Source organism: Propithecus coquereli, unplaced genomic scaffold (genome assembly GCF_000956105.1).
Source record: "Propithecus coquereli isolate 6110/MARCELLA unplaced genomic scaffold, Pcoq_1.0 Scaffold238, whole genome shotgun sequence".
Lineage (NCBI taxonomy): Eukaryota > Metazoa > Chordata > Mammalia > Primates > Indriidae > Propithecus > Propithecus coquereli.
Window position 1 is genome coordinate 3,282,551 of NW_012147930.1, and position 24,870 is coordinate 3,307,420.

The following is a 24,870-nucleotide window of genomic DNA, read 5'->3' on the forward strand; positions in this document are numbered from 1 at the left end:
ACATGGTGCCCCTAACCATCGCTTCTTTGTGGATCAATTCATTTCCCATCCCAACTGCATGACTTACAACTAGACTCAGTGTCTAATATGAGAGTTATCATTTGTATTTTATTTTATGCAGTACATAATGTTGACTTAAAAAGGCGCTCCTATTGTAAGACTAAAATTCAGGATTCATTGTCTTAGCAAACAATTTTTCTTGCTGTGAATTTTATCATTTAAATTTATAAAGGTATTAAACTCAAATCACATTTTCATATATGCATAACACAGTCCCTATTATATAATATTTATATTTCAAACTTGTTAACTTATATAGTCCTATCTAGATTATAACATATATATACTGGAATTAAGTATCTCTAAACAAATGTTGGGGCATTCAGATTCTGGGGTGAATCTGTACAGTTGTTTTTATTTATTTATTAGCTTTGCAAGATTTGCAAATTACTTTTCTAAGATTTAGTATTCTTGTCAGTAAAATGAATATGACAGTAGGTCTATGTTTTGTAGTTATTTTAAAGAACAAATTGACATAAGACATGGAAAAACATTCAGTATATTATAAGACTAAAAATAATGCTAGCTTTTACTAATATTATAGTGTGAATCTTCAGTAAATATATTTTAAACTTCTATATGAGAGAATGTGTTGCAAACACGAAACAGATAGATATACTACAGACCATATCTAGAAATTTAAAATTGTACCTTAACAAAGTTTCAGGTTTGGCTGACTACATGTTTAAATTATATGTAGCTCAAAGACATACAAGCACCCAAACAATAAAATGTATTTTAATCTAAATTGAAAGAATACAGAATCTTGTTTTTTTTTCTATATTTCAATAAGCACCAGTAAGAGAACAGGCATAGAAACAAAACGGTGGGGCTTTAGGTGCGTGGTCCCTCTCTCATTTTAAAGATCAGTTGACTTGGTTTCTATAGAAGTTAAATGCCATGTTCAAGGTCACTCAGAAAGTTAATAACAGCATTTCCATGTCTCTTGACTGTCAAATAGAAGATATATTTTGGTATCCACATTTATAATTATCTTAATATTTGTAAGCTCTATCAAACATGCCTAGGTTTAGGCCAAAGAAAGTTTTTTAAGGACCAAGGACTTGGGCAGTTTTGTAAAGTTCTTTTAAAAAGTGGATTGACTACCGAAAACAAATAACCTGCAGTACATGCTGCTCTCTTATTCTTCTTGGGCTCCCTTATAATCCATCATAATATTTAAAAGCTGATTTTTTCCATAAATTATGTTTTGGTGTGATTCATTTTACCTTTGCATATTATTTTCTGCACAAAGAAAGAAAATATGTGTTGCCCAAGCTTCTCAGAATAATAAGTATTAAATTCACAAAAATTCAAAATGTTGGAAGGTTTTTACAAAATATTCAGCTAAGGTTCTCCATCATTGAATAGACTGGGTCAAATCCCTTTCTTTTGTAATTTTTAACTTAATTACTAGCCTACATAATTTATATACTCAAACCGTTTACAACTACTTTTTCATATAGTTTTATAGCCTCTAACAGAGTTGATTTCAGCGAGTTTGACAGTCTCACTGCTTTGTGGGAGGATTAACTGGACAGCCCAGTGAAATATGCCCAGGCACTACAGAATGCAGAGAGTTATAGCGGTGCTAATAGCCCCTCTATTGTGAAGCCTGTAGTGGTGTTTTTGTGATAAGCTCTGATTAGCAGGGCCACACATTTTAACTATTCTAAATTGCACAGGCTGAACTCCGGCGTAGTGGCAGCAAATCTTTCTATGTAGGAGTTGAAGTTCTGCAAATATCCTTCTGAGATTTAGAGCTTGGAAATACAGTTCCTGAATTATTTTCTCAATACTCCAGCAACAAGTCTATGTACTATCAGAATTGGTGAGAGGCAGTGCTGTGGTTCCTCCTCTCCTAGGATGTTCTCCATCTGGCCCACGTTATTTTGAGCAGTGCTCTGGGGCTTCAAATGGATGGACTGACATGGCCACAGCTGCCCACGCTCACAGAAAATTGAAAAAGAAATGGACCCCTTATCCTATAGGCTGGCGAAGATATTGATCTTCCAATTCATCTTTCATCAAAATAAACTTTCTAGTAAAAATTCTCATAAAGACAGACTTTTTTTCAAGGAGATTAAAATTTAAGTTTATTTGGAATCACGAAATACTTCCTCTCTGGGCAAAGCACCTGCCATTAGATTCAATGGTCCTGCCCTTATTTTGTGATAAGTATCTGGCTAAATATCATCCCACGGAGCAGTGATTAAAGGCCTGTGAGGATTACAGGCATCTCCCCGTGTCAGCCTTTCAAGACTGGTAACTTTCTTGCTCACCAAAGAGCTCCAAGCTGGTTTAATAATTTTCATTCACTAGTTAACCCCTGAAAGGAGGAGAGGAGGGCAGAGGCACACCTCCCAACAACTCTGTGAATTAGATACGACTAAATAATCATACAACAGCATGCAAGGATGGAGAGAAGGAAACAAGGAAAAACAGCAGTAGGCCAAAAAGAAATGGGAACAATAAGAACAAAAAACTCATATCCATCCTTTTCTTAAAGAGCAAGAATCAAGTAAAGCATAATTGCACACCTTTTCACTTTGCATGCTAAGGAGTTAGCTCCGTGATCAGCCCGTAGTAGCCTCATCTCCCCCACACATATATTCACATGTATACGCATAAATTAAACACATGCTAAGAAATTAACGGATTATTTCATAACTTTTTGAGTAAGATGTGTGCATGCATCCTGAAATTCAAAGTCAGAGAAATTGTCTGGGCACGGTGGCTCGTGCCTGTAATCCTGGCACGCTGGGAGGATTACTTGAGGTCAGGAGTGAGGTTGCAGTGAGCTGTGATGATGCCACTGCACTCTACCCAGAGCAACAGAGTTAGACTCTGTCTAAAAAAAAAAAAAGAAAGAAAAACAAAAGAGAGTCAGAAACTGATTTAATGTTTTACATGTTTTATAATGGGAAGGTAGATGATATGGCTGTGCGGTTGAAAGAAACATTTTTTTCAGCTATATTGAGGTATAATTGAAAAATAAAAATTGTATACACTTAAAGTGTGCAACATGTAGTTATGATGTACATACACATTGCAAAATGATGACCACAATGAAGCTAAGTAACACCCATCACCCTCACATATTTACCACTTTTTGTTTGTGGTAAGAACACTTAAGATTTACTTAGCAATTTCAAGTATATAATACATTATTAACTATAGTCACCATGATGTACATTAGATCCCCAGAACTTGTTTATCTTATAACTGAAACGTTGTACCCTTTCGCCAACATTTCTCCATTCTCTCCATTCCCTGACCACTGGGAACAACCATTCTATTCTTTTTCTCTGAGTTCAACTTTTTTATAGTGCACCTATAAGATCATGCAGTATTTGTCTTTATGTCTTTTATTCCACTTAACATAATGTCCTCCAGGTCCATCCATGTTGTTGCAAATGGCATAATTTTCTTATTTCGTAAGACTGAATATTAATAGTATCCTTCTGTGTGTGTGTATGTGAGAGAGAGAGAGAGAGAGAGAGAGAGAGAGAGAGAGAGAGAGAGAGTTTCTTTCTCCATTAGTCTGTTGACAGGCACTTAGGTTGATTCCATGTCTTGGCTATGGTGGATAATGCCGGAATGAGCATGGGAGTGCAGACATCTCTTTGATTTCATCTTCTTTGGATGTATACCCAGCATAGGGTTTGCTGGGTCACATGGTAGCTCTATTTTCAATTTTTGGAGAAATCTCCATGCTGCTGTCCATAATGACTGTACCAATTTGCATTCTCACCAACAGGGTTCCTGTACCCTCACTTCTTATCTTTTGACTTTTGGATGATAGAGCCATGCTAATAGGTGTGAGGTTATATCTCAGTGCGGTTTTGCAGAAATCAAAAGAAATGTGTTGTTAACAGTCAGCAGTTTCAGTCCACCTTGGTTCTGTCACTGATGGTTTACACAACTTTTGGCAAATCCTCATTCTCTTCAGATTTCAGTGACAATTAGCACCAAGGTCCGTTTCAAAGCTACTTTATCTCCTCCTCCAACACTTACATACCTACACATTTCTTCAGCAACGGTCCCCTACTTCCTGCTTCTGCCGTGCTCTCTAATTACCTGTAGCCTTTGCTGATACCACTGAGGCCAGCTGGGTGCCTTCTTGTCCCTTGGGTTCAAGTGGTTGAGAAACACAAACCACAGGCTTTTCTAAGACACTGTGATGCCTCAAGTATACACTTTCCTCTAATAAACTGACTAGATGTGGGCTCCTCACAAATTATAAAATTATATTTTGTAATTAATCACTGATATCTGTTTTTAGTCCCTTACAGCATTGAGTTCCAGCTCAGACATCACCTTTAACATTAGCAAAAGTAAGTACTGTCATCCCATTGCTTGTAACCTCTTGAGACCCACTCCTAATTCACATAGCAAAGGAACTGTGGGCCTTTTGGAAGCATTCTTTAAATTCTTTTTTTAAAAATAAATTTTATTGTGTATTTTAAGGTATACAATATGATGTCATGAAATATATATAGATAGTAAAAAGATTACTATAGTGAAGCAAATTAACATAGCCATCATCTCACTTATTTACCCATTTTTCTTTTTATGGCAAGAACAGCTAAAATATACTCCTTTAGCATAAATCCCACATACAGTACAATTTTACCTATATTCTTGAAGTTCTTCTTTAGCTTTATAAACAGTTTAAAATACATTTGGAGAACCGATGTGACTCCTAGAAAATCACAAGGTATTCTTTTATAAGTGGTTGGAATTTTTGGAGATTCAGAATGCTTGCTCTTTGGACTGGAGACCGCCCAGGGAGCAGACCTCAGCCTCAGCCAGAATTTCGGGGCAGCTACTGGAATGAGCACGCGGGCTTGGGGGCAGGCTTTTCTCCAGCAGCTGTGTAACTTCTCAGTAGCTGTAGACACACAGCAACCTTTCCCTACCAATCGCTTTGAGCTATTTGAAAAAGCAGGGTAGGAGACTATAATTTCTTCTACTGCCCTGAAATTCTGGCTCAAAGGCAAACCATAATAGTGTAATAAGAATCCATTTATGTCACAAAGGCATGAGAAAAAAGAGCACTCTGGAAAATGACTCAAATTAACCCTGTGTGTGCTCCGACATGTGGTTCTCTTCCTTTCAGGCCAAACGTGACTTCCCTGCAATGGTCATGAGGCGTAGGAAAACACCCAGGCTGCTAGCACACGGGCTCTCTTCAGTCAGCCCAGGGCATGCAAACCTAGAATTCTGTCTTAATGAGGACATGTTTGTGACACAGAAAATGCCAGGTACAAAAATAATCCAGGGAAAGATAATTTGACAAGAAAATACCAACAAGAATTTTAGGATGACTTCCCTTTGTTCCTTGAGCTGGGTCTTCTTGACTCTGTTCATTTCTAGTACTTATACATAAGCTCTGTGTAAGGCTGCTTCTTTCTCTGCAGATATGAATGACATATAAGGAGCCTGAGAAACTTCCAGGCCCCCACTCTCTGATATTTACAATATCACCCCCAATTTCAGTGCTGTTTCTCATCATCCTAAAGATTTGGTTTTACATAAAATTAAAATCTTCTTGATTAGAGGAAATATTTTGGGCAATTATCAATCACAAATGAATGCTGATGATAATAAGTAGTATTTGTATAGCACCTTTACATTAATTATTTCAATTAATCCTTACAAAAATTAAGATGATAGTATATTTACTTTATAGGAAACTCTCAGAGAAATCATAATTCTCCAAAGTCACAGGGCCACTAGTGTTATAGGTGGGATGAGAATCTGCTCAGATAATCTAACTTCAATCCATCCTCTTTTCAGTATAAGATGTGCCTCTCACTGAGATCTGAGAAGAGTTCCAGGAAAGGTCTTGATTAGAAGAAGGAATGATGATGTGCTCCGACAGTTAGTAAAGAGAAAGAAATAAAGGGAGAAATTGAAAATTAACTCCAGAGCTAGCTTTGATGCTATATTACAGTAAAGAGAGGATTGTGCTTCTGTTGACAATGACAACACCAGCACACAAAAAAATGCTGAATGCTATCTATTTTAAAATATATTTAAAATAATATTTGGCAGGAGGCAGAGGCAGGAGGATCACTTGAGCCCAGGAGTTCAAGACTGCAGTGAGCTATGACCATGCCATGCACTCTACCCTGGGTGACAGAGTAAGACCCTTTCTCAAAAAAAAGTAAGTGAAATAAAATAAAATAAATTATTATTTTGAAATAAATTGTGGCATGTGTGTCAGTTGTAAAAAGTGTTTTTAGTTTAAAATTAACCCTGTCTGTGCAGCAGATATTTGATAGCAGGTATGTAAATCTGAATCAGCCATAAACAACCAGAATCAGCCAAGTGGTCAGATGGCACCTGTGCTGCCCATCAGATGCCTTCTGCTTGAATGTCCACGGAACTATTGAATGCTCTCAAGCTGTCAGCGACGGCCATGTGCTGGGCTTACTGGAACATGTGAATGTTGACACATTTTTAGAAACTTTGCTTCCTTGCATTTTATTCTGTGACAGTGCATAGGCTTTATCTCTTGTGGTTATGGAAATCAAGCTCTCCATTTGCATTCCATGTATAAAAATTAAAATATTAGGAGTAATTATTCTATCCACCACTGACTTAATTCTCACTGCTTGTAACATAGAATGTCCTCATCCAGAATCAGAAAATTCTACTGCTAAAGTGGCTCATTTAATGCTATTGGAAAGTAGCGTTTGAAACAGGACAAAGCCAAGCACAGATGCAGCACACACTGTGTGTTAGCTGTAAATGCCTGCATCAAAAAGACAGAAAGATCACAAATTAACAACCTAATGTCACATCTCAAGGAAAAAAATAAAATATCTACCACCACCACCACCAGCAATAAAATCGCAGATCAAATGGATTCACAGCCAAATGCTACCATACTTACATAGAACTGGTACCTATCCTACAGAAATTATTCCAAAACGCTGAGAAGGAGGGAATCCTCCCAAATTCATTCTATGAAGCCAGTATCACCATGATACCAAAGCCAGGAAAGGACAGAACAAAAAAAGAAAAGTACAGACCAATATCCCTTATGAACATAGATGCAAAAATCCTCCACAAAATACTAGCAAACCGAATTTAATGTCACATCAAAAATATAATTCACCATGATCAAGTGGATTTCATCCCAAGGATAAAAGCTGGTTCAACATATGCAAATCAATAAAAGTGGTTCAAAACATAAACATAAAAAAAAAGACCATATGATCATCTCAATGGATGCAGAAAAAGCTTTTGATAAAATTCAGCACCCTTTCATGATAAAAAACCCTCAACAAACTAGGCATAGAAGGAGCATACCTCAAAGTCATAAAAGGCATATATGAAAAACCCACAGCTAACATCATACTGAATATAAAAAAAGTTGAAACCATTTCCCCTAAGAACTGGAACAGGACAAGAATGCCCACTGTCACCACTTCCAGTCAACATAATATTTGAAGTGCTAGCCAGAGCAATCAGGCAAGAGAAAGAAAGAAAGCCTATCGCAATTGGGAAAGGGATCAAACTATCCTGTTTGTTGATTATATGGATATGATTTTGTATCTAGAGAACCCTAAAGATTCCACCAAAAGATTCCTAGAACTGATAAATAAATTCAGCAAAGTCTCATGTTACAAAATCAATGTACACAAATCAGTAGCATTACTGTATATTAATAACAGTCAAACTGAGAGTCAAATAAAGGAATCAATACCCTTCACAATAGCTACAACAAAAATAAAATGCCTGGGAATATACTTAACCAAGGAAGTGAAAGAGCTCTACAAGGAGAACTGCAAAACACTGATGAATGAATTCACAGATGGCACAAACAAATGGAAAAACATTTCATGCTCATGGATTGGTAGAATAAATATGGTTGAAATGTCCATACTGCCCAGTGTGATTTACAAATTCAATGAAATCCCTCAAAATACCAACATCATATTTCACAGATCTAGAAAAAAGATAACTTTAGTTTCATTTGGAAGGAAAAAGATCCCAAATAGCCACAGCAATCTTAAGCAGAAAGAACAAATCTGGAGGTATCACATTAACTGACTTCAAATTATACTACAAGGCTATAGTTACCACAGTAGTGTGGTACTAGTATAAAAGTAGAAACATAGACAAATGAAAGAGAATAGAGAACCCAGAAGTAAAACAATCTACCTACAAGCAACTGATCTTTAACAAAGCAGACAACAATATTCACTGGGGAAGGGAAGCCCTATTCAATAAATGGTGCTGGGAAAACTGGATAGCCACATGCAGAAGAATTAAATAGGACTCCTATCTCTTGTCATATACAAAAATTAATTGAAAATGGATACAAGACTTAAATGTAAGGCAGGAAGCCATAAAACTTCTAGAAGCAAATATAGGAAAAGTCCTCTAGATGTCGACCTACCCTAGGCATAGAATTTATGACTACGACCCCAAAGGCTAATACAGTAATAACAAAATAAATACATGGGACTTGATTAAATTAAAAATCGAAGGAAATAGTCAACAGAGTGAACAGACAACATACAGAATAGGAGAAAATATACATCTGGCAGAGGACTAATACCCAGAATCTACAAAGAACTCAAACAAATCAGCAAGAAATAAACAACTGCATCAAAAAGTGGGCAAAAAACATGAACAGAAATTTTTCAAAAGAAGATAAACAAATGGCCAAGAAACAGATGAAAAAACATTCAACATTACTAATTATCAGGGAAATGCAAATTAAAACTACAATTACATACCACCTTACTCTTATGGGACTGGCCATTATTAAAAAGTCAAAAAACAATGGATGCAGAGAGAAAGGAACACTTATACACTGTTGGTGGGACTGCAAATTAGTACAACCTCTGTGGAAAACAGTATGGAGATTCCTCAAAGAAATAAATATAGAACTACCATTCAAAACAGCAATCCCACTTCTGGGTATCTACACAAAGGAAATGAAGTCATTTTATCAAAAAGACACCTACACTCAAATGTTTAGGGAATGATTCACAATTGCAAAGATGCGGAATTAACTTAAGTGTCCATCAATTCATGAATGGATAAAGAAAATAGTATGGAGTATTACTCAGCCATAAAAAGAAATGACATAATGTCTTCTGTAGCAACTTGGATAGAACAGGGATGATTATCCTAAGTGAAATATCTCAGGAATGGAAAACCGAACACTGTGTGTTCTCACTAATAAGTGGGAGATAAACGATGAGTACACAAGGGCACAAAATGATATAACGGAAGTGAGAAATCAAGAAGAGAAGAAGTTGGCAGGGGAGGGGAGGGATAAAATCCTACCTATTTGGTACAGTGAACACTATTCTGGTGACCCACACATCAAAAGTCCTGACTTTAGCATTATACAAGGTACCCATGTAAGAAAAACACTTGTAACCCCTTAATTAAAATTTTGATATTAAAAGTACAAAAATAAATGAATAAAACAATTTAAAAAATAAAAAAAGAATAGCATCAGATAGATCCAACTGTAGGATAGTCTACAATATACCTGAGTAGTATGCCTCAAAATTGTCAAGGTTATCAAAGACGAAGTCTGAGAAACTATCACAGACAAGAGCCTATTGAGACACGACAACTAAATGCAATATGGTTCCTAGCTAGGATCCCGGAAAAGATACAGTTAAAAATTAAAGAAATTAGAATGAAACATGAACTTTAGTTAATAATAATACACCAATATTGATCCAAAAATTTTCAAATGTATACCACACTAATACAAGAAGGTTCTGATAGTAAACATCAGATGCATGGAATATGACAACTCTGTTCTATCCTCTCAAATTCCGTAAATGCAAAAGTGTTGTAAAATCAAATATTTATTTAAAAAAAACAAATAAATGTTAAATTTGGTTGTTATCTTCACAACCTTGTAAAGTAATATAATCTAACGTTTCTTTATCTATCGGGAAGACTCAGGGAGTAATAGCAAAAGCCCTGTATTCAGGTTTAAATTTGAGCCCTATCACCCCCCACCTGTGTCATCACATGTGAGTTTCTGCCTCATCTTCCACCTCGGGGCAATGAAGTGATAGAATGCTTAGACCCGATCTGACATTCCTTATATGTGTCTCTGGCATTTATAACTGATTTCTCTGAAACTACTTTCACATGGATAACTAGCGAATATTCCTAAAATGAATGCTGTGCTTATCCTTCAGATTCCACAAAGGCTAATAAATTGAAAGTATTGACATTAGGAAACATTGTTTGCACAGCTGACTTAACATGACCAAAATGGTGGCAAGTAATTATTTTTTTTTAAGTTATTATATACAAAGTATGCAAATTAATGATCTTTACTAGTGTTTTCTAAACATTAAGTATGAATGAATATTAACATTCAGGAGAAAATATTTGAAATTAAGTAATTATTTTTTTAAGTCATAAAATTATAGAATATCAAAGTGGGAAGGGGAGCAGCTATTTTAGAGAAGACCAGACTGAGGCCTAGAAAGATAAAAGATTATGAATTAATTCCTCAAGTGAGTTGTAGAAATATTTAGACATCCAATGCACCCTCCAAATTTTAAATTGAAAATTAGCCATGCAATTTTTCCTTAAAAGGTATTTTATCACAACAATGCCTATTAAACCCTATTCTTGAAATCACAAAAAAGAGACTAAGGGGCCATTCCTCTTTTACTTTGATAGTTTGTGCGCATGTGTGTGTTTGTGTATACATATGTACGTAATTTCTGAATACTTTTGTACAGAAACAGTTTTTTAATTTGCTTACGTCTCACCACTTACGTCCCACCTCTGATGATAATGTTTATGCGCATGAAACATTTACCAGTCTGGGGTTTAGAATAAAGCCTCTTTCTTGGATACTCAGAGCATCAACATGAAGATGACCTCAGCGTTGACACCAGTAGGTAACTCTAATGGGTGTGATTTGCTTCTTGCCCCATTGGGACGGGCTTACTTGGTTTCAATACAGAACAGCTGTCGGGCTGCATGTTGCCGTATGTGTCAAATGTATTTTCCAACAGGAACTGGAAACTAGAGTCCTCCAGGGAATAAAGATCACAAAAAACCCATGTTTTCCTATTAGAGAGTTACCTATCCCTCTCCAATCTAGAGAACATTCATAATTGCATGCAAATGATGCGATTCTCAACTATTCGTATAATCTATTACCATAATTAAGTGCAGTACAACAGTATTTTAAACAACTTGCACGATCACTATGAATCATGTACCCTGTAGTGCACCATAATCACAAAAAAACTCCCAGATCACAAATGATATTATTCTAAGCTTTGAGGACAGAGGTGATACAGCAAACCAAACATAAATAATTTATAGAACCATGAGAAAGAGCTCAGTGCTTGGTTTTTTGTTTTGTTTTGTTTTTTTAAACCATTATAGGAAATCTCTAGCTTTTATTATCAAACACCTAAGACCCTGGGGATACAGTATTTAGTATGGTTGTCAGAGTTTGGCACTGATCCAATAAAGCTCTCACTTAAATTCCTACAATTAAATTTGCTAATAAGTATTATGTTAACACAAAGTTGCTTATGCTTTCATGTTGAGAGAAGATCCTTACATTCCTAGTTAACAGAGGTTAAAAAAAAAAAAGGAAGGACAAATTAATCCAATTACCTTGTTTTTTCTTTCCTCATTCCAAGGAAAAAGAGTATGTTTCTTCACAATCAACATTCAACACATTTCCCTAATTAATGCAATTTGATAAAATGAAACAAATTCCTGATGTCATTAGCAGAGTTCTGCCTAATGAAGTTGGGCTATATGAAACATTAACTGCAGAGCTAAATCCATTTCTGTGGCCAGGGAAACACACATTTATCATTTCAGTACATTTACTTTGGAAGTACCAATCATGAAGGCTTATCACTACAATCATCCTGTCTTGATAAATCAACATAAATTAACATTTTGATCAATGCCATCATTAGGGCTTTGAAAGAAGGAAACTACTCCTCTGTAAAGAGGCAAAAGTTAACACTGCCTCTTGACGGAATAGGGAACTGCTGGGCGGACGACAGTTGTTTTTCCACTTAAAACTGTATTTATCTTACCAAGTTTGACAATAACCATCAATATGCTTCAAATCACAAAAGGGAAGTTCAATTCCACAGACTGTGAATAGTGTTTTCAGCAGAAAGCAAAAGAGCCGAAAGTTGCTAAAATTTACATGCAACCTACAAATACCCTTATTCTTTCTTAGTCTCTTCGATGAACACTATTTGCTTTGTAAGCAATGTATATACATTTCATGTATAAGACTATATAGTCACTGGAGTTATGAAAATGGAACTTACATATTTTTAAAATCTTTACCTTTCAAAGTGGAAACAAATATTTCTGCAAATTCACTTCTTCCTTTGCCAGGTAGTTATGAATTCGGTAGACTCAAATATTGCTTTTCCTTCCTTTTAATTTTTTCCTACTGTTCTAATATGCATAATCTTTCTAGCTAGTAGTATATTATTATTTTTATTAGTAGTAAAAGTAGTAAAAATCTTATGCAGATTTCCTTAGTTGCTAGCAAGTGTCCCTCTTCCACTGTACAATGTTACTCAATATATTAATACTGCATCACATTTAGAAGTCACTGTCTTCTTAGCTTGTCCATTGCTGTTGACAGTTTCTCATAGCTTATTGTCCTTGGCAGTTTTAAGGAGAAGTTATCAGCTATTTTGTAGAATGTTGGGATTTTGTCTATTTTTTTTTTCTGATTGGGATTTTTTTGATTTTTTTTTTTTTTTTTACCATTACTATATGGGAATTATGGGTTTTGGGGAGAGAGACCCAGAAGTAAAGTACCATTTACATCACATCTCATCAAAACAGTCATCTAGCAGAACTCTTTTAACTCTCTTAAAATTCCTACAGTTAATTTGGCGAAAAAGAATCATATTAATACAAAATAGCTCATGCTTTCACGTTGAAAAATGATCACCATGATTTATCGCTGTCAATGTGATTTATTACTGTTGATATTAACCTTGACATCTGGCTGAGATACTGTTGTCAGGTATCTCCACTGTAAGGTCATACCCCCCACTTTTCCATCTTGTGCTCTTTGAAAGAAGTCACTAGGTACACCCCAAACTTAAGGAGTGGAGAGTTATGGTCCATCTTCTTTAGAGCAGGTATCTTAATAAATTATTTTGAATTCTTCTGCACGTGAGATTTGTCTTTTCTCTCCCATTTATTTAATCAATCATTTAGTTATTTCAGTGTGAAATCAAAGATATTTACTTCGTACTTTGGAGTATAGTTTATTACTTTCTTTTATTGTTCAAGTTGTCTCAGCTTTTGTCCAACCCTTTCAGTTAGCTCTAATGTCTTTTTGACATGTCCCCATCATCTGTGCATCTGTGTGTGTGTCTGTGTGTGTGAGATTGTACGTGTGTGGGTTTTAGCACCCACTTTCTGGAACTACAAGATGGCCCAGGTACACATTGTGTATTTTCTGCCTTGGTACTTCAATCGGCCATTTCTCCAAAGAGAAACTCAATCGACAGCATTCAGCAAAAGATATGCTTGGGATTACGCATTCACAAGGTACAAGAAAAAAATGATGTAATAATACTGCCTCCTAATATCCATTGATATCCATTCTCTCCTCTTTCTTTTAGCTACACACATGACCACCCTGAGTACATCTGCCAGACTCTCTTACATATGGGCAAGGATAGATGACTGATTCTCACCAGGAAGATAAGAGCAGAAGTGCTCTGTTTATTATTTTCAGGGAAGAGATTTGTTTGCCCTCCCCATCCCTACTCCTTCTTGGCCAGAGTGTAGACGAGATGCAGAACTGTCTTGGATTACACAGCATCGTAGCATCAGCAGAGCAACAAAGTAGTAGTCTCAGTGCCCAGTTGACCAAGTTTCCATGTTTGCCCTTTGTGTCTGAGGTCGGGGTAGGGCAAGAGTAAAATAAACTGTCTCTCATACGGTTCTACAGCTGGCCGCGTTACCTTAACTAATTTCCCCCTGAGTTCCTCGTACTTCAATGCTACATTAAAAGTAAGCTTTATCTAATAACATAATTTGCACAACACCTTGGCCGCTGCCATTTTTAGTCCTGTGCCTACTAGTTACTGCTTCTGACTTGCCATGGATGTGCGTAGGCTTCTGAATGGCTCCTGGTAGTTTCTCCTTACACAATTAATTATTTCACACCAGACTGAGGCCACATGATTGAGTTGACACTAGAGCACTTTTCAAAGTTCTCTGCACATTAGAATCATCAGGGGATTAAAAAAAATGTTACTCATGCCTAGATCCCACTCTCAGAGATTCTGATTTAATTGGTCTAGGGTGTAGCCTGGCACCAGTGGTTGTAAAAGCTCCCCAGGTGATTCTAATAGGCAGTCAGTGTTGAGAACCACTGCTCAAATGCTGGAGCAAGCCACGTGAGTGCAGGGTTAATCCCCGTAGCTTGTACTTAACCTTCATGTAGGGTGGGATTTGAGGCTGTTGATCTAACCCTGGCTCTCAAGCACTGGCACAAATATCATCAGAACTCTGCTTCGTGGTTTAAAGGGAGTAAATATCATTGCAAACACTAATAACTTAAGGCCTGGAACATCTCTCCTTTCTGTATAATGAAATTTTGGTCTTATCCATGCCTGCCTTTGACAAGCCAGGGTTATAAAATTCAACTCCAACAGCCTGTGCCTTGAAGCGGCCATGTCTGTCCTGCAGGGCACTTGCATGCCTGCTCGCTGTAATTGAATTCTTGCTTCAGTTCTGTGTGCAGGCCAAGGCTGCTGACACCTGCTGCCTTTGGCTGAAGCATGTGTGCACTGTTCCACCTCCTACCCTTACAGAATACACAAATTCATCAAGATGAAGAATAAGGAAGGAAAGCATACATTATCAGATATAAAAATGTAATATGCCTGTGGTAATTAAAAGAGTGTTGTTTAAGAATAGCTAGACACACCACTGAGATTCACAAATGGGAGCTGGTAGGAACACACGTAGTATTACCAATCCGTGGGAATGGCTCGAATTACTTATGATGGGGGATTAGTTGGCCTGCTATATGGAAAATAATAACATTAGGTTTCTACATCATATGACTCATGAAATAGCTTCCTACTGTAAAGAACTAAATAATAAATGGGAAACTTTAAAAAATAAGAGCAGACAATGTAGAATATTATATGCACACACTCAGAATACAGAAGACCCTCTTGAATAAAATATAAAAAGCACAATGAATGATGAAAAACATGGAGACATCACACATTAAAACTTAAAGAATTTTTGACAAAATAAACACATAAACAAATTCGGAGATATCTAAAATGCATAAACCAACAAAGGATGAGTAGAATAAGCCAACAAAGAATTAGTAGACAAATAAATCAGACCTAACTATAGCAATCCTAGGCTTTGTTTTATGTTAAATAAAAACCAAAATAGAGAAAAAAATATCTCTCTAATGTGTTGTCATTTATTGCACATCTCAAAGAACACAGAACAATAATAAATATAGTGTTTGAAACGTGTATATAGAATAAAAGAATAAAGGCATGACAGGAAAAGACGAAAGCAATCTCAGAGAGAGCTCAGACGGAATTAAGGAGGGTAGCAAAGGACATTTCCATAATATATTTGATTTGGTCAAATATTATTTGAAGCAAATAGAGGAATAGGCAGTCAGTCTTGGGGGGGGGAATAAATGGTTTCATTAGTCTACAATTTTCTCTGAATATTTGAAACTATTTAATGATTTAAAAATGAATTAAAAAGACAAAGAAGTGAAAAATACACCAAGAACTAAGGTAAATGCCTCAGAGTACTTAGATTATGGATTATTTTATTTAATTTTCTTTCTAATCTTCCAAACATTTTTACCATAAAGATGACAATTGTTGTAGTAAGGGAAAAATATTATTGAAAGTGAAATCTTTTTAAATTTTCTCAATTTTCCTAATACATTGAAAAAGTAAAACAACCACTTTCTCTCTCTCTCCATCTATATTTATCTATTTTCTTATCTATCTACTCTAATTAGTATATCTAATCTATCTAATTTATCTGTCATCTATACATATCTAAATCTATATCAGAATCAGTCTTATCTATATCTAACATCTCTAAGAACAAGTACATGTGCAAGCTTATAATTTAAAGCATAAAATTTGTGTCCTAGGCATTAGTGTTTGTTTTTATCAAAGAAATTTACTTTTCATTTTTCTATTTTCAATATTAGCATAAGTTATTCTGATGTCCAATGTTCTATAGACAAATTGTCTCTTATATTTGGCATATAGATTAATTTAATCATGAATTTAAAATAAACATTTACTTCCAAACAAGTCACTAGTAAGGCTGAAAGGACGACACTAACCTAGCATGCGTTAGTAAGTGAGAAAAAAAAAAAAAAAAAAAAAAAACACCTCTCTAAATTTAAGAGGTACTGAGGTCTTTAGTCATTTAGACACAAATATGGAGAAATATTTATCTTTTCCTAATAACACAAATTCCCTTTTTTCCTACTTTTCTTTCAGGAGTCAAATGTCAACATGTCAAATAAATAAAATCTCTGCATGTGGCGGTTTTTTCAGGGTGGTACCAGTGAGATAAATAATGACAATTCTCTGGGAATGGGACTTTGGACGGTATCTGCACCTGGCCTGCCCCTCCTGCAGCTGCTAGATTTCTGGATTTCACTGTGAGGTTGAGACTGTTGGCTGGAGGCCTGCCGCAAAACCGGGAAGAGAGATAAGGAAATAAGACAAGTTAAAATGCTACAAAGCCCACAATTCTGACTGTGATGCCGCATGTTTTTCATTAATAAATGCCTTCTAGATTGTTTCAAAACTCCGATTAATTTTCACAGTCTTGGAAATGTCAATTTTTTTACAACGTTTTTCCATATGCTCTTTGCTTTGTTAGAGGAGAGAGATACCTCCATGTTTGTTTCATTTTGAGGATTTTATAAAATATATTTTAGAATATTTAAGCACACATTTGGTCTCACTAAAACCAAGTAAGTATAATATATCGTTAGAAATTTCTAAAGGGGCATTAGGAACATCTGAGTTAAGACCGTATTAAATTTGATTTCGCTTTTCTCTTTGCAACTTTAAGGTACCTGGTCCTCCTCAAATTCGCATCATTATTCTAGCTCGGTCTTTGGATTATGTAAATTTCCCTGACTCTTGCCCTCCATTATTCGCACCATCCGAAACATTTGGTGTGACTAATCTTCCTAGAACTGATCATTCCATTCTCCTACTTTAAGAAATCTCCACTCCCTGCTGAAGTAAATCTTCCTGAGTTATGATTAAGAGGCGGCCCACGATACAGGTTTCATCGTCCTCCCCGTGAGCAGTCCCAGGCAACGCCCTGCTTGGATTTGACGACCGTGATGCTCAAAGTGTGGTCTGAAAACTGGTTCTGGTGCAGGAACTCTAGATTACGAAATCCACAATGAGCTGAGTACACACATTCAGAATGAGTATTTAGAAAATTTTATACGAATTTGAAATTACTACATCAGTTAAGTGCATAAATTATGGACTTGCTTTATTAAATGAGACATAAACTAATTCAAAAGTCATCAAAATCCATTGGTGAGTCACACGTGGCAAGAGAATACCAGCCTTGTTCAATTATATCTTATTAAAATATGAGCTATTTTAAGGTGAATTTGTCAATTATAATCTAAAGATGTATAAAAATCTGAGAATATGTCACTATTCATTTATTTTATAGCTTGTTTTTATAATCATTTTTAATTTTAATCACAGAGCTCTGTTCAATAATAGCTAAATATTATTATTCAATCACAGTGAATAAAATCAGTTCCCTTTTGCATTCTATTTTAAAGATAGTGAAATAAGCTTCACTGGAATTTCTGTCAAGTAAAGATAGAACTTTCCTAAACGAAGTAAGAGTTGTAAATCACATGATGTAGAAGTTCTTCTGAAAAAAAATTGTGTGCTAATTTTACTAAGATGTATAATCACTGATATTTACTGTTTTGTGACCATAATTGATGACAGCCATCATTCCTCTGAGCTTCAATCTAAAAGCTGAGAGAATAATTGTCCAGGACCTATGTGAAAATCGTAGGAATTGAGGCAGGTTTTATCGTGAGGGATGCAGCCACAGTCAGACCACACGGAATCAGGAGGGTGCAGGAGAAACGAACATGTGCCTCTCTCCCCTCCAGCTCTGCAAACCTCTGCCAGTTTTTCGCATGGGCTGGAACCACCCAGAAGCTCAGGAGCAAGAGGCTCCATGGGGTGCGGTCTGTAAAGTATGGAATGTAGCACAGCAGCAGAGAGAGATGGGGAATTCATCCAGGGGTGAGAGAAAATGGAGCCTGTACTTTTCCTTCTTATCCTGTTAACTCTTAGGATTTTTCTCTTTGACTTTGAGGTTTATATTAATAGTATGTCTGATCACTTTAGATATAGTCTCGTTTTCATTTCTCCCATTCATAACCTTGTGTATTCTTCTCATCTGAGAACTGTGGTCTTCACTTAAGTCTGGAACACGTGCAGCCCTTGAGCTCTCACTCTAGAATTCTTGTTTTCCTGCTGTAGGTAGACAGACTATTTTTCATGACACTCAATCGCTCACTCTCTCTCCCTCTCAGATCATTATTACTAGAAATTGCTTTATGTGAAATTTTACTGTGGGAAATACTCTATAAATGTATTTTGACTTTGCCACTGCTAAAGCAGTAACGATTTTTACTAGTTCCAGACACATTTTGATACTATTCTGAAAAATATGATTTTACCATGCAAATCTAAATTCTGACCTTGTGTCTGCTAATGGCATGGTATGATTTTTGATTTGTCGCCACTAACTCTATTATGAGTCATGGCTCTTGTTGGCTTGTAATTTTCCTTGCTTCTTCCTCAAGACAGCGAGCATTTTTGTCTCTTCCTAGCTTCATGGACAATACGGTTCTTAGAGGTGTTGAGCTTTATCCCATTCCCCTGTTCCAACTCCCTGCTTCACACAAACCTGAGCTCTCGTTTCCTGTACCCACTTAGGTATTAATGCCATTTCCCCTAATTTCTGCTTGTGGGTCCAAAATTTCCTGCAGCAAATACTTATTCTATATATAGATATAGATATATTTTATTTCAGAATATTACGGGGGTACAAATATTTAGGTTACACATATTGCCTTTGCCCCCGCCCTCCGAGTCAGACCTACCAGCGTGTCCATCCGCCAGACAGTGCGCACCGCACCCATCAGGTGTGACTATACCTATCCCCTCCACCCCTTCTCGGCCTGACACCCGATGAATCTTATATGCACATATGGTAGTAACATTATTGTTTTAGCTTTGAATACACACTTAAAATACATTGAAAAATTATTCTTTTCTTGTTTGGAACTCAGCTAATTTACATTTTATCAAGCATGTGTGTGTGTTTGGAAGAGAGGGTGACCCACCCAAGCCAGTTCAGCCCATCACTTTAACCCGTGTCATGTGTAATAGATAATTTTTCCCCAAATATGTGAACAAGTATCTGAGACTACTTTAAATAATCCTGTTTCCTTATAAGATGACCAGTAGAATATGTCAGTTTGTGTTTTTAATAGGCAGAAGGAGAATTGAGTAGTTAATCTCTTGAGGCCCTTCTGAAATGTTAGAAAAGTGTTTTGTTTTTCACACATGACTGAGCTATGACTAACAGCGTGACCAATATCTCTGCTTTGTCTTGGGAGACTCTGTGTACTTGTGAACAGTTCACTTTCATGCTGATAATTACATCCAGCAGAATTTTGTTTCTTTTTGCATGTGTAAGCCATAGCGTTCAGTTATCTGCGAGTATCTGCCAAGCAGCAATAGACGACTTCTTCTACAAAACAATATAGTTGCTCCTGTTAAAACCCATCCATTATTGTCCAAGCCATTTTTAAACTTATTGTTTCCATTACTTTAGCAATTGATTTGTTATTTGTATGTATCATCACACTTTATCCTTATAACATATGACAGTGTCCTGTATTTCTTAAGTGTAGGGCTAGCTCCTTGTAATTATAATTTATAGATCAACTTTGTCAGTTAGGTATTATCTCAATATACAGTGGAGAAAATTAATACTCACGCAGGCCGAGTAGCTTGCCCAGGTTACTGGTGCCAAAGATGGGATTTGAATTAAATTTTCTATCTTGAAAATATATATCACTTTCATTGTTTTCAATTTTTCAGATGAATAAATTGCAACAAAAAAGTCGCTTTACATACTGGTGGCCAAATAGCCATCTAATAACCTGGCCTTTCAAATCAGCATATTTTCCAATTTAAATCAACTTCCCCAAATTAGAAGACAGGGGCTTCTCACTTTCTTTTTGTCCAGAGTCCCTGCTCAGGGCATAAATAAACCTAGAATACAAACTATTACAATTCTCCAAAACATTTTTATGTCTGTATGTTGGAGGGGTGACATCACCGAAAGACAAATACATAGGAACTCTACTGCAATCATTAGTGCATTTCATCGACCCTGTGTGTGCCTTTATTCATTCAGCACATAGTCTTTCGTGTACATGATGTGCCAGGACATTACAGCAGCTGTATAAACCTAAATCATCCCAAGGAATGAACATTAAGACTACAGATATTTTTTTTTTAATGGCACCTACTGTAAAGATCATTCTATCTTTTTATGTCACAGAAGATACCTAAAGTTTAAGGGCAAAATCTTCACAAGTGATTATTAAAAGTGCAACAGTTTGTTTAAAAAACAAGGCCCAGGATAACATAGAGTTCTATGGAAACCTAAAGAAAGCATCTTCATGCAATGCATAAAGCTTCCACTTGTGGAACTGAGTTGATGACTTTGCGTCACCGTCACCCAAATCTGCAAGCACAGGGGGAGCTGGACCTTGAGTTTAATTGGTTTCCATTAAAGAGGAAGAGAAGCTCAACAACTTGCTAGTGTCATGACCATCAACAGGTCCCTGTACTGGTTATATTGGACAAAAAAGTATCCCACTGCTGTGGCGACATCATTTGAAAGTAAGCTTAAATTCGCTATTGCAGAAGTGTGCTACAGCTACTGGAAAAGCATCAAGTGGCTGACAGGACTGAGAAATTATTTTTTTAGCAAACAACATCAAATTTTATTATTAGCGTTTTCTTAATATTTTCTTTGTAGTTTTTAATATGCAATTTTTTAAACATACACACAATTAGAGAAAATAGTGCATGAAGCCCTGGTTGTTGTTTCTCTAATACCTTAAAACAAATTTTAGACATCGTAGCATATCACTGATAGACACTTCTACATTCTGCATCTCTAACACAGATCTTTTTGTGGCAACAGCATTAATGAGATAGAATTCACATACAACACAATTCACCCTTTAAAGTGTATAAATCAACGATTTTTAGTATATTCACGTAGCTCTACAACCAACACCATAGTCAATTTAAGAATACTTTCATCAATCCTCCCCCACAAAAAACCCCTGTAGCTATCACCCTGCAATCCCTACTGCCCCCCTCAAGCCCTGGGCAACCACTGATTTAGTTTATGTCTTTATAGTGTTTCCTGTTCTGTACAGTCTATCTATCTATCTATCTATATATATATAATTATACAATATTTGGCCCTTGTGTCTGGTTACTTTCACTTAATATATGGTTTTCCAGGTTTACTCACATTGAGCATGTTCAGTACTTCATTTCTTTTTATATACAAATAATATTCAATTGCACATATATACACCACATTTTGTTTATCCATTCTTCAGTTGATGGACATTTGGGTTGTTTTTACCTTTTGGCTATTAGGAATAATTTGCTATGAACATTTGTGTATAAGTTATTGTGTGGACATATGTTTTTATTCCACCATGTGGTAAAATCGCTGGGTAATACGGTGACTCTGTGTTGAAGGTTTTGGGAACTATAAGAATATTTTTCAAAATGGCTGCATCATTTTACATTCCCACCAGCAGCATGTGAGGGTTCTGGTTTCTCCACATCCTCATTATTTGGTATTAAAAAAAAACCATTTTTTTATTCTAGCCATCCTTGTGGGTGTAAAGTGATATCTTCCTGTAGTTTTGACTTCATTCTGCAGTGACTAATAATTTTGAGCATGTTTTCACGTGCTTATTGGCCATTTGTATATCTACTTTGGAGAAAATTCTGATCATATACTTCAGCTATTTTTAATTGGGTTAGTTGGGTTTTTTGGAGTAACATGCTCCAGCAAGATGCCCAAATCCCGTGTTCTGTCTTCTGAGGCCCTGTGGATGTCAGGTTGTCCAGAGAATAGTTGTGCCCAGAGCCAGCTGAAAGCCTACTCTACATGGGTAGTTGCTGACTGCTGGCCGGTGGTTGATCTCCTGTAGTGGCCACAAGAAGATGACTTCTGCTCTTGTCCGTGGTTCTCTGGTTCTTGTAGTAGGGTTTCTAGCTACACTCCCTACACTTAAACCCAAGACCCTCATCACCATTACGGTTTCTCTGCTTCTCCTCTTTGTTCCGCATGTTCTTTTTTTTCTTCTTTCCTTCTTAAGTTTATGTAATTAATATAGCCTACAAAAGCATTTTTTTTGTGTTAAGTGTTAACATTTTGATCTTTCTGTCTCTTATCCTTTCTGCAATATCTTTTTTTTTTTTTTTTGAGAGTGACTCACCTTTCTCTGTGTGGGCTGAGTTGATAGCTGATACAATTAGGATGCAATTGACACAATTTTGTGAGATAATTATAAGCCAAGATTTAGAAACAGTATCCAGCCACAAAGCAAAGAGGTAATGGATCCATAGACTCATGGGTACGGAATCATTTCACATCCAGCTCCCCATGTATTCATTCACACGTCTCCAGTTTAACATAGAAACACTCCACACAGCTGTGTCCACTCACAGCAAAGGGTTAAGAGCCTTGTCTCTCTTAACAGTTTTGAGTATTGAAAAGAAAACCATGTCACTTTTCTCTTCAACCCCTTATTATTATGTGACCCTGGGAAAGTAGTTAAATTTCTTTGTATTTCAGTTTCTGTATTTTATTTCTTCTATGACATTAAACTTTCACACTTCCCAGAGTTTTGTGTAAAGTTAACGATGAATGTTTTTATGCCCTCCTCACAATAGCTAAGACAAATCTCACGAATAAGTACAATTTCTTTTTTGTTTCTACTTGAAGAACAACCTTATCCCAAATTAAAGTCCCTGGAAAATGAGGGAGATGTGTATCAACTATTACGTTACAAAAATAATTCCATCAACAATTTCATTTCATACTGCAGAGCTCCTTCAATATTTACAGTGATTTAGTGCTACTACTACAAATAGATTACATTCAGGAAGCGCTAACCATTGCCTACATGTTTTATATGTGTTACATAATAAATCCCCACAATAGCCCTGTAATTTACATGGTAATACCATCCTTATTTAATAGATGTTTATCCCACACAGGACAAACACTTCACATACTTTTCAATAATCAATCAATCAATTCCAATTAGAAAGATGTGAGTAAATGATAAATCAAAGGGCTGTAATAAGGTATAGCATTTCATCTATGTTCAAGCTATCTGTAAATTAATTACATGTGATTATCCAGACAGCATTCTTACATTAGACATCTTAGTTTTCTACTGAAAAAAAATGCATTAATAAATATTTTGATAAAGATCAAGTGAGATTTTAAGAAAGAAACTATAAAGTTGTTCCTTATATACAAAAATATTCTATTAATGCAAACTTTTATTTTTCTCAGTCTTTTATATTATCCATCCAAGTAGAAGGACACGGATATTATTTACAGACTGTATTAATGTTCTCATTTGGAAATAAATTTATTCATTTATTTTTATATTGTTATATCACTAGGATACACTATTTATTGTGGAAGCCTAATTCCTTGTCATTGGAAATACTAAATGATTAAAATTTAGAGACTATATACTAATAGAAGAGAATGATTCATTTGTACATTAATCTATTAATCTATTTGAAATAGAGAATCATTATAGATCAATTTTTTTTTGAGACAGAGTCTCACTCTGAAGCTATCTTCCCATCTCAGCCTGTCGAGTAGCTGGGACTACAGGAGTGTGCCACTATGCCTGGCTATCTTTTTATAGACATGGAGTCTCACTATATTGCCCAGGCTGGTCTTGAACTCCTGGCCTCAAGTGATCCTCCTGCCTCAGCCTCTCAAAGTGCTGGGATAATGGGCATGAGCCACTGTAACTGGGCTTCAAGTTCTAAAATGTTCATCATACAAAACCAGTGAGGGAAATAACTATTGAGTCTATTAGTTGATAAAGATAAAATTAGGCACCAGTAACAAAATTGACAGAAGTTAAATAAAACATGAGAGACAACTAAATAATGAAGAAAAATATGTCAGAGGAATGTAACATTCTAATTACTATTTTGATTTTGATTCAATTGTGGTTGGATTTTGGTAGTAAATAAATCTAATAATAACTTAGATATGCTTATGAAAACTATCCTTTGAAATTGACATGTTAGACTTGAACAAATAATTAACAACAGAAGTAGCAATCTGTGGCATGATTAATCAAACATTTACATACTCATTATGATAAGATAATGGAGCATAATTTATAAGGCACTCAAATTTCTTAGATGTTCTGTGAACAGTTATTACTATTGTTACATTTTAAGTCTAATTTCCTTTCCTTGAGGTCTTTTTTACTGCACTCCACAAAGATATCATTATGTTTAAGGATACTTTTTACTCAATTTGCTCTGTGCAAAAGATTAATCTTTATCATTCAAAAAATGAGAGAGGTAAGTGGATCCTATAATA